This window comes from Pipistrellus hanaki, assembly GCF_964339955.1.
Source record: "Pipistrellus hanaki genome assembly, chromosome: 4".
In the NCBI taxonomy this organism is placed as follows: domain Eukaryota; kingdom Metazoa; phylum Chordata; class Mammalia; order Chiroptera; family Vespertilionidae; genus Pipistrellus; species Pipistrellus hanaki.
In genome coordinates this window covers 33416790-33433433 of record NC_140506.1, presented here as the reverse complement: position 1 = coordinate 33433433, position 16644 = coordinate 33416790, and the positions used below count along the sequence as shown (strand labels likewise).

The following is a 16644-nucleotide window of genomic DNA, read 5'->3' as shown; positions in this document are numbered from 1 at the left end:
GACAGCAAAACACAGTGAACGGTCTCTTTTCTAAGTCCTTCCATCCATGGCCTCCGTGAAGCAAAGACCTCAGGGGCTACAAAGGCACCGATTGAGATAAAATTAAGCAAAAGCTTGAAGCCCAGGAGAAATGAAAGGTCATTTCCTTGATCAAACATTGGACCTGTTTTCAGACGGCATCTTGCCACAGTGTGACTGTAGTCATTGCTGTAGAATACTGTGAGAACCCACAAAAGCAGACGTGGCTCCTTCCCCAAGAGACAGCAAAGGAATCAGAGCCCCCTTCTTTCCTAAGTGATCTCCACGCTGCCCCAGCTGCTGAGAGCACCCTCCCAGATGCACATCTAAGCAACAGCCCAGCCTGCCCGAGCCTCGGCCCACCCAGCGTGCCCTTCCTCGGACACTCCCTGGCAGGGGACGTCTTACCATCCACAAAAAGCTCCTTTCCTCTGTGGCTTCATCACTTCCAAACAAAACAAATGCCATGTGACAGTGGCTGTGACCTCTACTCCTTCCAAGTCAACTTTCAGACCTGTTGGTGCAGGATTTCAACGGAGGATGCTCTTTCTGTCCATCTTTGGAAACACTGACACAGACGCGCACCAAAATACCATGGCTGCTCCTTCAACAAAAGCCTTTTTATAGGACTGAATTTGAATGAAGGAGGGGATTTAGAGAGAGAGAGAGAGAGAGAGAGAGAGAGAGAGAGAGAGAGAGAGAGAGAGGGCAAGCTTCAAGCGCTTGTCACAGCCCAACTGTTGGCCAGATTCTTCTCCCAACGACGTAACCAGGGGCCGGGCCTTCCTGGCATCCCACAAACCCAGGGCCTGCCGGAGGGGCTGGGGCGCCGTGCCCCCATCCCCGCGTCCCCATGGGATGCCAGCTCCTCTGGCAGCAGGCTGCTCCGAGCTCTGGCTGCCTGGACGCTTACAAAGCTGCATATTTGGGGAATGTTTCACACTGGGAAGCGGGCCAGGCATTCTGAAGAGAGGCCGCCTGCCACCCCCGCCTGAAAAGGTCTCATTCAATTGCTTCAAAGAATAAGTTCCCAGGAAAGAAAGACAAGCTGCTCCCTCCACCATTACCATTATAGATGGCTCCCTCCACCATTACCATTATAGATGGCTCCCTCCACCATTACCATTATTGATGCTACAGAAGCAGCTCACGGGGGAACCACTAGGCAGCCCGATGAATAGGTAACACTGGTCTGAGGGAGGCAAAAGCAGGGGTTTGAGATGGAATGACTGTCATCGTTGCTTTGATAAGACAGGCTTTGAGGGCCCCCCACAAAGGCAGTGTAATTGTGAAGGCTCCATCCCAGGGGCAGGGGTTGGGGGGATGTTATGTGACACAGAAAAATGGGTCTGCTCCACCTCAGCAACAACAGAGGATGGTCGGGGACCCCCTGAGGCAGCAGGGTCCTTGGAGACAATGAGACTTTTGTCGCTATACTGGAAAAGGCCATGCTTGAAACCCCATAAGCCTGTATGTTTCCGTTATTACTGGGACTTTTTTCCTTTCTGAACATTGAATCTGTCCTTTAAGGTTGGGCGATTCTAGTGGTTTATGTTTTACCACATTCAGGTGACTTTGAAATCTCTTAAAACAACATGCTATTTTCTAGGTGTATAATTTTTAGCATGCTTATGGGGTCTCTTTAGAGTTTAATATGCATTTAATCTAATCTCCCTCCCTCCTTTTCTCTCCCTCCTGGTTCATAAAGACAATGACCACAGCTGGATTCAAAGTCACCCAGCCCCGAGGCACAGCCATAACCAAACCTCCGTAAACTTGGCACCTTCTCTCTTGCACAGCTGACCCTTCTCTCCCACACCCATCAGCCCAGAGCACAGTGACTGAAGAGGCTATGACATCTCCGTCGGAGCCACAGCAACACCCAGAACTGTCAGCCCCATTAGGCAGCTGCTGAAAGAACGGCCTGGCCCCACGGAGAGCCTGCTGGGCCCACGGTTGCGGCTGGGCGGAGAAGCGGGGAAAGCCCTTGACGAAAACAATCGCTCGTCATGCTAAATACAACCTTTAAACTGTCTTCAAATGAACAGTAACTCGGTATATTTTAAGGATAAATATTTCATTTCTATTCCCAGAAGTTTATCTCTATAACTCCCTTTGTCTGCAAAATGAATATATTACAACATGATCCGGAAATAGGAATTGAAGAAAAAAGAAAGCCTTGGATAGGTGTTCAGTATGGAAGGGAGAAGATGAGGGGATCCCGAGTCACTCATAGGGACATGGGTAGAAAGACCACAGAAACATGCTGGCTTTCAGGTCACACACACGTTGGAACACCTTCCCTGTGCCTTTATTATCCTACCTGGATCAAAGGTATAGCTAGGTGCCAGGTGAATGCATGGTGGTGTTTAGTAAGGGCTCCTCTTTCCCTGAACACCAGGGAGCCCATTGTTACAAACACAGCAGGAAACCCTTTTGTGTATTAGAGAGCATTTTATCCTTGGATGGTACCTCATTTAAACCTCCTCACATTCCTGTGAAGTGATGGGGACATGTGTTATTATCCCCTGTTCATGGACCTAAGTTCTAGTGACTTGCTCAAGGCCTCACAGGCTGAGAGAGCGGAGCGTGGCCAGTCATGACCAAGGCTGACACACTATTCTTTTCTCCATCTTTTCCTGATTAAAATAAGGGTTTTCGAGGTGTGAGGCCAAGATTCCCCTTTGTAAGAGGTAAACATGCAGCGGGTCAGCCCCTGGTCAGCCAATGCTGCTGAGCCGTGCCCACTCCAAGGGCACGCTGGCCTCCCACACGCACCCTGAGGCCAGCTCTCTCTTTGTTTCGGCTGAACAATCAGAGCCCAGTTCTCTCCCACTTTCCCCCTGAGATTCCTGGAAATGGCGTTTCTTTTCTGTTGGAAATAAATTTTGTTGTGTCTGCATTTGTTTCATCTCGGATGTATGTCCCTGATGTCATGTAGCTCTCCAAAATGTTCAATGTTCAGTGCTTGTTTTTTCAAGAGAATAAGAACTGGAATTCCATTATAACAAGATCAGGAGACTTTGTGAAAAACAAACAAACATACAAAAAAAAAAAACTTTTTTACTGATCATTGCTTGGGAATTAGACTTTTCTTTCCCCCCCCCCCCCCCCAGATGTCTTTTTGTTACAGAGAATTTAGTTGCTATGGAATTTGCACCTACCCCTATTTTTCTCTATATTTCCTGGAGTTAACTAGTTTTCCTTTTTGTTGTCATTGGTTAGGTTTTTCACATGTCTGCTAGTCCTTCCACCCATCTTTCCCTTGGTTTCTCTGCCATCTTCTGATTTATATTCCTCTGTCTTGTAGATGCCCAGAAAAGCAAACAACTAAATACCCCAGACTTCCCAGGTTCTCTCCTTGTCCTGAACGTGTTCACTCCAGGCAGAAACGAACCGAGCCTTCACTTGACAGGCAGGGCAGCCTTGCTCCTGGTGGCACACAGAGGCTCATTTTGCACTTCACGTCCCATCCCGGTTCAACTGCTCACCCCAGGAGAACTTGTTGTGGGGGGGAGGAGGGATGATGCCAGTTTTATTTTATTTAATAAAATAAAAGAGCATAATATGCCCCACAATCAACCTGAGTTGCTCACTAAAAGTACAGATAAAGGAATGGTCCCCTCAGAAGGTCTGTCTGATTCAGGAGGCGGGCGTGGGGCCTGAGGCTGCAGGTCAGCAAGCTCTCGGTGATATTGATGGTTCTGGTGCCTTCTTTGAGAAGCCAGACACAGTGGATGATGAATATGCTACTGATCGATAACAACATAGTAAGTTGCCTTATTTAAAATCATCCTCACGTTGTTTTTATGTGATGCTATCCTAGTGTCGGAACATACTGCTAGAATTATTTCCCTTGGGAACAATGTGGTCATTAAGGGCTCAAACAACTTTTCCCGGTAAGTATCGATTCCCTAATTATTTGACAGTTTTATCTGACATTTAATTTGCTATCGAACTCCAGCCATTGATCAAATCCGGACAAACGGTTGGCCTTTCTTCCTCATCTGTTCATGTTCAGAACCAAATCGTCACACTACTCACCCTCAAAGCCAGCTGCCTTAAAAACAAAAGTCAAATTAATCCCTTTGGTACTGGCTGTTTTGAAAAGGAAACAGGAAGAAAAAAAAAAAAATACAAACAGCTGACATAACAAATATCATACCTAATATCTAATATTGTAATTACCAGCCCCTTGGAAGCCCTTAGCCCCGGGCCAGAGAAAAATGTCATGAGTTGGTTTTTCCCCAGGAAAGTCCCGAGGGAGCAATGCAACCCAACAGTGGCTGCGCCAGACTAGGGCACCGCCACCAGCTGGGTGAGCTGCCAGGAAGGGACTTCCTAGGGTCGAGATCCTGCCCGGGGAGGAGGAGGCTCAAGGGACCTCACTGCCACCATCTGTAACAAGTAACGGAAGGCGGATGGATACTCAGGCCCTGTGTTGCGGCCGGTATGAGTAAGTCTGGTCATATCTTTCAAGTATTTGGCATAAAGCCTTAGCCCAGCCCAAAGGAGTTATGATTTTTTTCATGTTTGTTTGTCTATTTATTTATTATACTACCTCATTCAGCGGGGGAGGTGGAGACGGCTCATTCGCACATGCTGATGAAATCAGCACATGTATATTTCCACTTTCCTCACCGTGTTGTCCGGTCATGGCTGGCTGCTTGGGCTGCCCAGAAAGTACACGCAGTCCTCACGGATCTGGGGCTCCCCACGCTAGTGCTACAGGGCAAATCAACACACATGCGGGCCCAGGCCCGTCCTCTTTATGTCCCTGTTCTTTGCTCTCAGTTGTGTGTACAGTCTGTTGACCCAGAGTGAAGTTCCACTTACAGCCTTCCCGCACAGGCCTGCAGGTGTTGATGGTTTTGCGAAATAGGACAACTGAAAATGTGGACAGTCGGTAGCTACACACACACACACACACACACACACCCATTCAGTTTCTAAGTGGAATTTAAGTAGATTGAAATTCAGCTTATAGAAGTGGGTAAATCAGGAATCTACTTTCAGGATCTGAAAAAAAATATATGCCTATGTCATCATTAGCAGACAAAAAAAAAGACCAAAAGTGTTAGGAATTGTTTGTGTTTGTGGGTTTTTGTTGTTGTTTTGTTTTGTTTTGTTTTGTTTTGTTTTTCATAAGTACATTGAATTCTGCCTCTGGTTCCTCAAAGAATTAAAACAGGGCATTTATTAGGAAGGTTTCACTTTGATTTTATATTCAATTACAAGGTCTTCACAAGGTCACCATCAATGGTGTGCCACAGCATAGCCCCACACCATACTTGGTCTTTTCCGGGAGCCTGTGGGTAAATGACTACATCTGCAGAGTTCGGAAAATTTGATGAAGGAAACAAGGGATAAGTACAGAGTCACATAATTAGCTAATGTTTACTTAAAAGCAGAGATATGTTTCTGACAGATTCAATCAACTCTGACGAAGGGGCATTTTCAAGACATTGAGAGATGTGCTCTGAACCTTCTTATGTAACTCTCCTGAGAACAAAGGTCCAAAACCTATGATGCAGAAGGGATTCAGGCAAGCAGACAAGTAAATTCTGCCCTCCTCTATCTTCATCTGAGAAAGATTGAAATTTCGATTTAGAATGCGTTTAGAGAGGAAGGCTCTAACTGGAAATTCTGGGGAAATGTGCTCTTCCAAATATCTGCAGATTTTCATTTCCATGAGAACAGATTCTCATAAGAAAATCAGCATGCATAATACCATGTTCTACATTCCTATCATGCATTATCCTCTATTGGTTATTCTTTATGTATTTATACACTTGGGGTACATGCAATTATCCATATGTATGATAAGCAAAGTTCTTATGGTGCTTTATTCTTTGCTCTCTCACAAATAAAATAATGTCTTTTGTCCTAGTAAAAAGGCTGGCAGGTAAGGAAGGTGGCTTGGAGAATGGACTAAATCAGGTTCCACCGATGAAGTTCTGGAGTATGACTGAAAGAAAGAACATTTGATTCTGCTCCATTTATCTTGGAGTAGACAGAGGCTGTCACTGGAGAAGCTAGAAAGGTGAGGCAGCACACTAAGGCTGGAGAGGGCAGTCCCAATTCGCTTTAAACTCAGATATCAGGAAAATACATGAATTTAAAGTTAAAGGTTGGAGAGGCAAGAGTGAAGTTGTCCTGAGCCCTGTTGGCTCAGGGTATCGGAGAAATAGCAAGAATAGGACAGGGATGGGAGTCAAAGAGAGGTGAGCAATGCTTGACCTGGTATATGAGGTCCAGTGGTCCAACAAGAGAAGAATCTAACCTTGTTCCCAATTGCCAGCTCCTTCAAGGACAATAGGACCCCCAAACCAAGGACACTGTGATGAGGGTTCTAGGTCAGGTTTGAAGCTTAAATTTATGTTCCTTCCCCCCCAATTCTTTTTATTTTATTTTATTAAAATCAATATATTTTATTGATTTTTTTACAGACAGGAAGGGAGAGGGATAGAGAGCTAGAAACATCCATGAGAGAAAAACACTGATCAGCTGCCTCCTGCACAACCCCTACTGGGAATGTGCCTGCAACCAAGGTACATGCCTTTGACGGAATTGAACCTGGGACCCTTCACTCTGCAGGCTGACGCTCTATCCACTGAGCCAAACCGGTTTTGGCACCCTCACAATTCTTAAATGATATAAGCTGATGCTTTAATGTGTTTTTTCTATTGTTCTGGAAAATATCTGCATTGCCTTCCTATCAGATCCAATCAAATCCATTATGAAATTTCCTAAACATCTCATATCTACAAAATTGCTTTCAAAAATAAATTACATCTTTTTTAAATTATAACAAAATTAAGGGTTACAAGGTAAAGATAAGAAGTTCACTGAGCAATACTTCCACCCTTGGGATTTTGATGTCAAAACTGAAAATATATTTCTTTCCCCTGGCCCACTTTTTTTCCTCAATATAAAATGTCTGTGCGTTTAGATAAGCTTTATTAGAAAAACCATTATTTTAATATGTTCATCTGCTTTTCATTTGATTTAAAGAATAACAGTTGTGCAAGGGTAGCAAAAGAAACACTAGAGTTATATGATTTGACAGGTAGAAAAACACTCTGAGTGAGTCTTTCCTACAAATGGATGATTATGTTAAGTGGACCCAATTCTGTGCCCTCCTCAGTTTGCATCTGAGTCTTTTTTTTTTTTTAATTATCACCCAAGGATACGTTGAGAGAGAAAGAGAGATCAGTTCGTTCCAGTAGGTGCCCTAACTGGGGATTGAACCGGCAAGCTAGATATGTGCAGTGACCAGGAATTGAACCCGCATGGGAGGATTCTCCAACCAACTGAGCCCCATGCGTCTGAGTCTTATGGTGTCTTGTTCAGAAAAGTAGTGAAAAAAACCAGCTCACACTTTCTTATTAATATTTACTGGAAGTTCTAGTAACTATCCTGGGATTTCATCTTGCTAACTTTTTATTCTTTCCAGAGGTGAAATTTTGCTTCTAGTTTTTCTTTTTGTTTGTTTGTTTGTTTTTAATATATTTTATTGATTTCTTACAGAGAAGAAGGGAAAGAGATAGAGAGCCAGAAACGTCGATGAGAGAGAAACACTGACCAGCTGCCTCCTGCACACCCCCCACCGGGGATGTGCCCGCTACGATGTACATGCCCTTGACCGGAATCGAACCTGGGACCTTTCAGTCCGCAGACCGACGCTCTACCACTGAGCCAAACCGGTTTCGGCTGCTTCTAGTTTTAAGAAAAAATCCAACTAGTCAATTTCAGACTATGTATGGGACAGATGCTGGATCACACAGGAGATCCCAGCCTCTGCTCACTTCTTTACCATAAGCCAGCATGGAAGAGAGGTGCTGAGTTAGCAGAGTGCTAAGCCATTTTGCAAATTCAGGTCCTGTGTTTTCCTTTGTTCCTCTTCTTTTTTTCTTTCTTCCTTTCTTTCTTTCTTTCTTTCTTTCTTTCTTTCTTTTTTCTTTTTAGTAATGTCTACATTTTGGCATTTCTGCATGGCCTCTTTGATTTCAGATTTTTACAATAGAGCATTTCCCGTTTGGGGGGGAGGAGGGGGAATATAGCAATTAGCATACATTATGGAGCTGCACCAAACTAGTGTACTCACAAACAAGTCTTTGTGCCAGGCAAGTAGGCCCTGTTGTGTCTTGTTTCCTGGCCGGCCTCGTCCTGCTCACAGCCTTCTAGCCAACTAGCGATGCCGCCCCTTCCCTTCCTCTGCTTCTGCTTTCCCAGCCCCTGCCAGCTTGACTGGCTCAAAGTATTTAATGAGTTTTTAATTCAGTTTTGGCTCTGGAACCCAGCCAGCTACTGCTGCCCGGGGCTCGCATTTCCCTTACACATTATCAGAGGACAGCCGTAAAGACAAGCACTGTCACTATTGGACTTTTCCCCGGAGGATTCGCTTGGCCTCAGGTTATCACAAGGTCTTGCTGACTGCAGACAGTGGAGGAGAGGAAGGCAGTCCCCGGAGAGCCGAAGGCAGTTCCCGCAGAGCCGCAGGGGGAGGCACCTCTGGGTGCTCGGAAGTGTAATTTCTAGGGAGTGAACACCGCTCTGTAACCACTGGGCCTCAGTGCAGTGGGAGAGAGAGAACCAGACCACATTGAATGCTCTTTGGACCAAAATTGGATGCATGTTTACACCCAGGTGCCCTCCATATAACAAGAGCCTGGCATGCTCTGCACCACGATTCCAATGGCTCACTGTCTCCTCTCAGGCACTGGAGAGGGGTCCACATGCTGTCCTCACCTCCTGGGACTCTCGTGTGGATCATGAAACGGTGGTGCTCCTGGTAAGGAGGCTCTGCAGAAGCCACAGAAGCTATTACTCTGGAAGAAGATGTTAGGAAAACTATCTGAGTCTTAAATGCTGGGACATAGCTCATAAAGTACGCACTGTTCCCTACATTAACCAAACCATAGCCAAGATGTTTCAATCTATCCACACAGACTTGCTAGGTCTTTGCGTATGCTGTTCCCTCTGCCTAGAATACCTGTCCCCATTTATTTACTTGGCTGCTTCCTATTGATGCTTCAGGTATTGGTGCGACATATCACCTCTGGGGAGTTTTCCCAGAATGCCCTGTGCCCACAGCAGCTGGCACTCACTGCTACAGTCGCAAACACCACATTGAGCTTCTTCACGTGGCCAGTACTGAGGGCTCTGATGTCAGAAATCAGGTTTCAAGAGGGAAGCTGTTGCTTCCTTACATATGGATGCCTGGCATTTATTTATTATTCATCAGTGGAGATGGCTGACAAAGACTCCCTAGTGGAAATTGTAGTTCCAGGTTTTGAGAAGAGCACAGTCATATTGATTAAATAATGGATGCAGAATGGTTGAAAGGAGGCTTTGCAAATGCAGCAGACAAGAATAGGAACTGATTTAGACTAAAAGTTATAGTCAGATATTTTAAAATAGCAGCATAAATGTATCCCACACAAGCTCTGAGTCAACCTATTCATAAAAATAGGTACCTGATTCAATCTAGTCATTAAATAAATGACTGTATTTTACCTAAAAACATGGGTTTTAAATACAATCAACCGATAATTTAAGGCACTTTAGAGCCAAGGCACATTTCCAATGACTGCTACACAGGGCTGGTTATCTCATGAGGTAGTTAGGCCCCCTGCTGTGGAGGTGGGCATGAAACCAGGAGCTGGTGGCAACTGTTAGTAGTTCTAGAATGGTGGTTTCTGGTCCTGGCAGAGCATCAAAAGCACTGGATGTTCATTAAAACTATACACTGAGTGGCCAGATTATTATGATCTTTGAATGCATAATAATCTGGCCACTCAGTGTATAGCCTATATAATAAAAGGCTAATATGCAAATTGTCCCCTCAACCAGGAGTTCGACCAGCAGGCAGACCGGCCAACCACCCATGTCCCCTCCCTCTGGCCAGGCTGGCCGGCCCCCACCCTGCACAAATTCATGCACTGGGCCTCTAATACACACACACACACACACACACACACACACACACACACACACAGTGAGTGGCCAGTTTATCATGCATTCAGAGATCATAATAATCTGGCCACTCAGTGTATATGGCCGAGCCCAACCTGGATCTACTGAATCCAAATGTCTAGAGCCAGAGTTGAAGTCTGTGATTTAAAATTTCCAGAGACAATTCTGATCACCAGGCAGATGTGAGAACCTCTGTTCTAGCGACCCCTTCAAACCTAAGTTTCAGTGACTTATAACTACATTTGACATTGCAATAAGCAAGTCCTCTGACAAGACTCCTCTCACCCACATATCAACATAGTGATCTCTAGGATTTGAAATGTGAGATCATCATAAGGGACGTTAACAAGTTAGAAAATAGTAAAAGAAAGGCTACATGACTTGACCAAGTCACACAGCAAGATAATGGCAGAAGCAGGAATAAGGCATGGCTAGCTGGACACACAAGCCTTTTCCTTCCCAAGAGCAGTGTTTTTCAACCTTTTTTGGGCAAAGGCACACTTGTTTCATGAAAAAAATCACGAGGCACACCACCATTAGAAAATGTTAAAAAATTTAACTCTGTGCCTATATTGACTACATATAAAGTAATTCTCTTGAATAGGAATCAAATAAACACAAAGAAAGTATTTTATAATTACTTTATTATGAAATATTAAGTAAACAAAATAGTGAAAAATTATAAAATTCTTGTCTTGTCTGCACCTACAGCACACCAGGCAACATCTCGCGGCACACTAGTGTGCCGCGGAACAGCGGTTGAAAAACGCTGCCCAAGAGGACTGCAGATTCCTCTTAGAGGCCCTGTGACCTCTCAGCTCCATGACCCAACTGCCTTCACCCATGAAGTGGTATCATCTCAGTGACATAAAAGGTGTCTTTGATTCTTCATCTAGATATTTCTGAGATTCCTTGTTAGAAGCCAAAGATGGGCTACCAGAGAAGTAGTGTAATTTAATTCTTAACTTACCTTTTTCGGGTCAGTGATGGCAGAAATCTGGAATATCATCCACTTAGGCTAAAACTGTTGGCATAGAGATGGTCACACATTCTCCCTTCTTTTTTTTAAAATATATTTTTATTGATTTTTTTACAGAGAGAAAGGGAGAGGGATAGTCAGAAACATCGATGAAAGAAAAACATCAATCAGCTGCCTCCTGCACACCTCACACTGGGGATATGCCCACAACCAAGGCACATGCCCCCGACCAGAATCGAACCTGGGACCTTTCAGTCCGCAGGCTGATGCTCTATCTACTGAGCCAAATGGGTTTCGGACTCCCTTCTTTTAAAAAAGGATTAGAAGCAGGGAATTCTTATCTAACACAGAATGTCTGGGAAGTTGCCTCTCTTAAAGCTCCCTTAGGTTTTGCTTTTGCAGGGGCTCCTCGTGGCAAACTCCGAAGGATGGATTTAAATGAAAATCCTCATACATTGCACTGGAAGCCTTCACCCCGGCAGCATAATTACCCCGAGCAACACTCACTGAGCTGCAGCTAATATTCCACCCCTGCGCATTCATAAAGGTCTCCAAGTGCAGAGGGAAGTGTTTTTTAATGACCATGATTTAATATTTCCTAAGTCCCTACTGGGTTGGTTCCCTCACAATACATGTAAATAGCAAAGCCTGTGGGCTCTGCTGAGGTGATAGAATCTAAGGAAGGAAACAAGAATGATGTGAACAGCCTTATATTTCTTTAGAAATAGTTCAGAAGCATGGCCACAATATAATACATGTAACTTCAGGAAGTCAGAGAGCTTTTGCCTTTTGTTTTTTTGTTTTGTGTTGTTAACTTTCTATTTTTAATAACATTTTCCTTTTGCTTAGCACCATTTTATTCTCATTTCCTCAAGAAATAAGAGATGGGAGTTATAGGGGGGTGCGGAGGATAGACGATGCCCTGCCCATCATGTCATGTCTTCCCATCAAAGATTTTCCAAATTAGACACCACAAAAAGATCTCAGAGGACATGAAAAGACCTTTAAATTGCCATGTTGACAATGACTTCACAGGGGGAAAAAATACTTCTGTATCTACTTCTGGTTCTTCCCTTTCTCCCCAGTTCAGACACTAATCATATTAGTTTTGGCCAAGAGACACACCGTATCCTTGATCACAAAACATTAAGCATTAAGTTCCACAGAATCGGCCCAATGCCTTGGCACATCGTAGGGTGTGATGCTGCTAACAGCGCTGTCCCAGACCCAAAGGCCCTTTCACTCCTGGTGATGGCAAGTTAGTACTAGTTCATCACAAGGCCTCTGACCTAGCTGTCAATCCTGGTTTTTCCAACACCTATTTTTTCATCACACCATCAGCAGAGCCTACGTGGGAACTGAGTGCAGAAATCACAACGGGTAGAAAAGAAGGGCAGAGGGTGCCAGGAACATCACCATTCCTCTTCACTAACTGCAGCTTACCCTGTCCATCTGCCAGATTCCTGGCGGTGGCAGCAAGAGGCCCTATCAGTTGAGAAGAGTCTCAGAGAGAGAAGCATTTTTAGTTCGTCCGTCCCTTCACTGTAACACCAATACTAGTGCTAGCAGGAACCACACAGCCACCATTTACTGACTGTTCGCTCTGTGTATTTTGTGGATTGCATTACATCTAATCCTCAACAAGAGCTCTACGACCAACTTCATTGTATGTTCACAACTATATGGAGAAACTGGGTATACAGAAATTGAGTGATTGGTCCAAAGCCATGGCTAGTGAGTGACAAAGCTGGGATTCAAACTAGGTGCACCTGACATTGAAGCTCATCTTCTCTCCTCAGCCCCCTGGGTACCACCATGTCAAACACCCTGGCCAGATCAGGGAGAGGCTCTTCTCTGTCCTCAGACCCAGACTGAAATTCTTGAAGGTGGAGATACCAACATCCGAGGGAGAAGCAATATGTCCTCCCCAAGCCCAGGAGCACCATTCACTATCCACAGGATGTAAATGGTGTGCTCTGGAGTGAAGACACCCAGGTATGTGGCCTATAAAATCCCCAACCCTCTCTGGGCCTAAGGCTAGACTCACTCATCCATCCAGGTACCACTTCAAGGCCCAGGACCCATGAGCACTTACTTAATTCTGTGGTCAGTCTAGCTTGCTCTTGAAGACCTCCAGGGACAAAGATTCTACAATAATCTCTAGTAAGTCACCAGAGGATGCTGGCCCCTGAGGTGGACAGGGCAGAAGTCTTCCTGTTTGCCAATTTTCCACTCTCTGAGAATTATGAGATTTCTTAAAAGCCTTGAGGTTGCCTATAGACTTGTCTCAGGAATAGAACTAGCCCTGTTCACTTCACAACAGACTTCAAAGTTTACAGTCTAGAATAAAATGGTTGCATTGTGAGGCTGCTGAGTTGATATAAAAGAAGGCATCATGAAATAAATCAGCCACAGGAACATTTATGAACCCTCTTCCATGAAGAGATTGCAAAAAAGGGGGGAGGAGGAAGAGATTATTTCTAAAGAGTGTAATCAGCCAGGCTATTCCCAGCCTACACTCAATTCCTAGACAATAGTCATGGTTGCTAAAATAACTTCAGCTATTCCCAGCCTACCAAAATAAATATAGGCTCCAAGAAAAGTATAACGTAGTAAACGACTAATACTATTGCTCTTGATTAAAGATGTATGTTCTTTTCAGAGTCTTTTCAAAAATATCTGAGAAGTGGCTGCAGGAAATTTTTGTTGGGGATGGGAGGTGGGGAAGGTTACTTCTGAATACACAACTGACCACCCTTTTTTTCCACTGACCCTAATCCACAATAGCATCTTCTTCCCTCCTGCTTCCAAAGTCCCATTTATAGCTCAAAATGGAAATGGAAATACAAAGAAGATAAATGAATGGATAAAACCTTCCCCTGCTGAGTTAAAAAAATGCATGTTTCCCTTCTCCACCAAATCTACAATAGCCATCCCGTGTTGACTCTAGAAGAAACCACAGAAACACAAGGCAATAGAAAAGGAGCAATTCGGAAGGGGGTTCTTTCGGGAGAGAAAGTAAATAAAGATTAAAACTATGAACAATAAATACGTAACTATCAACAAGTGAATCTAAAAACCAAGGAAATTTTTTAAAAATTTGATGAACAATATTAACTGTTGAATATAATAGAATTAGAGGTATGGAAGGGGAGTGAACTGACGATTCTCGGGGAAAAGGGGAGATGGGGATGTGGGAAGAGACTGAACATAAACTGTGCACCAATGGATGAGGACAATGAGGGGTGGGGAAAGGGCAGAGGGTGAGGTGGGAACCTGGTGGAGGGGAGCAATGGAGGGAGGGGTGGAAAGAGGAACATTTGTAATAATATGAACAATAAAGATTTATTAAAAATTTAAAAAAAAAAAAAAGAAAAAGAAAAGGAGCAATTTGGGTATAATCCTGATGGCATCCCATCCTCCACCAGGTGAAAAGTCGCTGCATGTGCCCCACTTCTCAAGTTTAAACAACCGCAGGTAAGGCCTGGATCTCACACTGTTTGTGGGAAACTGTTTATGAATTTGGTCTGAAACTGTAGGGCTCCTGAAATCTCTACTAAAGCTTCACTAATGTCCCTTTCTTTATCTCCATCCTTCAATGACTAGATCCATCAATGTCAAACTTTAATAAACATTAAGAGTCTGGGAGGCACTTCTTCCTCCAGGCCATAAGCTAAATCACTGGCACATTGCTGTTTATCAACTACATAATACAATTTGTCAACTTAAACAAATAATTTCATATATAGGAGATGGCCTATTGTTAATTACTTGCCAGCCCTTAGGAAGTGAGCACTTAAGTAATATTCTTTATTGTGTTAACACAGCCTATCTGCCTATTCAGGAGCTTCCAGATGCTGAATACATTCCCTCCCCCACCCTCCCACTCCCTCGTCTTAATTGCATAAGGCCCCTCTCTCCTAGAGGCAGTGAAGGAAGCTTTGGAGACAGACAGACAGACCTGGGTTCAAATCCTGACCCTGCAAATTGCTAGTTATGACCTTAGGCAGATTATTTAATTTCTCTGATCCTCAGGTTCCTCATCAGTAAAGGGGTCAGACAGAACCCACACATTGTAGAGCTGAAGTGAAGATTAAATGAGATCTGGTTCATCAAGGGCCTGGCATGCAGGTGCTCAATAAATGGGTATAGCTTTAATTATGATAATAATTAAACTGAATATAGTGCCCAAATCCCAAACTTCCTGCATAAATGAACCCTTTCAAAATCAAAGCATAGACACTTATATAAAACCTCCCTGACACAAATCCCTCTCCTCCTCCTGAAGATGCCATGATTGTCTCTGTTCAATGTCTCCCTGGATCTCAGTCTCCTCATCTGTAAAGTGGGCATAAATGGGGAGGCAATTTAAGCCTTTTACATAAATTGGCTCTTTACTGTACATAACATGGGATTACCACTCTCAAGCAGTTTTACATTCTAGTCAGTGAGGACAGATTTTTGTATATAAAGTATTTAGAAAGTAATATATGCTTGTAATATATAATCAAATGCTAAGACAGTGAAGGGACACAGTATGTAAGGACATGGATTCACTTGTAATTCAATAGAATGTCCAGCCTTATATTTCGGCTCTCTTTAGAAAAATACCTCATCCAATAACCAAGCCAGAGTTTAGAATAATAGAGGCTTTGGAGCACCTTGATAGCATTCAAAATTTTGCAGTGCAGCTCGATTTGTCAGAGCAAAATTCCCCGGTTAGGGTGCCTTTTCATAGTGCAAGGAGGAATACGCCAGTGGATCTAAGCAGCCTCCAATTCCCCAAGTCTGGTCACACAGAACGATATGCTTTTTAGACCTGGAAGTCTTGTTCTATAAGCACCTCTCCATCTGGTAGGGTGTTTATTTATTCAGGAAAACCCTGATTGGCAAAGTTCATGAGCTCAGCTGGGCAGGATCCTGGGCACAGCTGATTGGATAAGCCTCAGTGCTCCAGCATTTCCCCCTGACACTCGCCGGCCCCTGGCCTCTGTATTGGCCAAATTAGCTACAAGTTGTCAAACCTCCTTTCATGTCGTATAGACGTATAGACGCTACCTCTGTGTCTGTTTACCAACAGATCAAGTTGTTAACAGCAAACTGGAATGGGACCAGAAACATTCAATTGGTCCAAAAATTCGTCAGCCTAACATACACTTGCAGGAAAGTCATTAAGTCTGAGTGGCAAAACATGGGCCCTCAGGGGGGCCATCTGGATTCCTTGTCCAAAATCCTGCCCCCTCTGCTCCTGAGAACGCCTCATATCCACCCGATTCCTAGAGAACCTGACAGGGTCACATCCACTGAGACAGACACACAAACACGAGCGAGGAATAGGAGGCAAGTAATAAAGGAAATGAATTCCCAAGTGGAAGCAAAAGCAAAACAATAAAAGTAATAATAATTTCACACCAGTATACTGTTTTGTTTTGCTGCTGTTCAATACAGGAGAGACTGCATGGCATTTTAACCAAGAACTGCTTCCTAACTATAGTTCCAACCTGCAAATTTTGGTGAGAATGGTGTTTTAAAGATCATCTTGTCGACCTAAAGAAAAGAGGTTTCTTTTTCAAAGTGCAATAGCACAAGGTTTGGGGAGGGATTCTGTGCAGCATGCGGTCCATGAGTCCCATCGCTGAGCAAAGCTGACCTGAGGGTCTAAACAAAGG

General features: G+C 44.0%; 1 protein-coding gene across 2 annotated transcripts in view; it reads right to left on the bottom strand.

Annotated features, from left to right (window-relative positions):
• The window catches only part of MAP1B (microtubule associated protein 1B), an 81856-nt gene that overhangs the window by 25241 nt on the left and 39971 nt on the right, over nucleotides 1–16644 (bottom strand). The window contains exon 1 of one of the 2 annotated variants that reach the window (XM_084880879.1): nucleotides 427–916. The exons of the other annotated variant lie outside the window; for it this stretch is intronic. The gene's annotated coding sequence lies outside the window, so the exon portion shown is untranslated. Of the gene's footprint in view, nucleotides 1–426; nucleotides 917–16644 lie in introns of those variants that run through there. 2 annotated transcript variants of the gene reach the window in all.